We start from the raw sequence: 823 nt of genomic DNA, 5'->3' as shown, positions 1-823 counted from the left end.
CTTTGAAGTGTTAAACGAACTCTCTCTGAAGTATTTCACAAACTCTCTTCCAACTGTTTGGTGACCGAGGTCAACGCTATTTACGACCCGCTGCCCTCTTGAAGTCACTGTGGTCAGGAGACGGGAGGGGTTATCCATTGTCCTCCAACACCTGCCCCAGCTGGATCCAGGAAGAGCCCAAGCCCGAGAAATCCTCTTCTTGGACTTCAAAGCGACCGAAAACAATGACTGTTTTACATACTTCCCCTTCCTGCTGTGACATGTGTTGGTGCGTGAACATTGAACATCTGAATAAATGAGGAGACGAAAACCTTCTTCGTCAGAGCGTGGTGCAGGACTGTACAGAGAGTGCAGTGGCCATGTCTCTCCTCAATATTGAGTCCAAATTGAATTCTGTCTCTGTTTGATTCCTTGCCTTTTGTCTTGTTTAATAGATGTCCTCAGTGTTTGAACGTGACAAGGACCCTCTCTGAAATGGATACAGATCATACCTTAGCACCAATGGAGCTCATTTAAGCATTTTCTTTGTGCGGACCAGGCAAATGTCCTCACAATGTCCTCATAGAAAGGGTTGTTTCTCAGGTGTTGGTCCACACAAGGACGGTGAGACAAGTGCACACACACACACACACACACACGACCTTCACACGTATACATCTGTGTTTTCGACCTTCAGGCCCGCACGATTGATTGTCTTCTGTTTTTTTAGAGACACTGATGCATGTTTTGGTACGTCTAATCCTTTAAAAAGAATAATGTCTCCTAATGTGTAACCTCCAGCTGTCTTAAAGGGGAACTGCACTTTTTGGGGGGGAATTTTACC

This window comes from Nerophis lumbriciformis, linkage group LG25 (assembly GCF_033978685.3).
Source record: "Nerophis lumbriciformis linkage group LG25, RoL_Nlum_v2.1, whole genome shotgun sequence".
Classification (NCBI taxonomy): Eukaryota; Metazoa; Chordata; class Actinopteri; order Syngnathiformes; family Syngnathidae; genus Nerophis; species Nerophis lumbriciformis.
Note: the sequence above shows the minus strand (reverse complement) of the source record.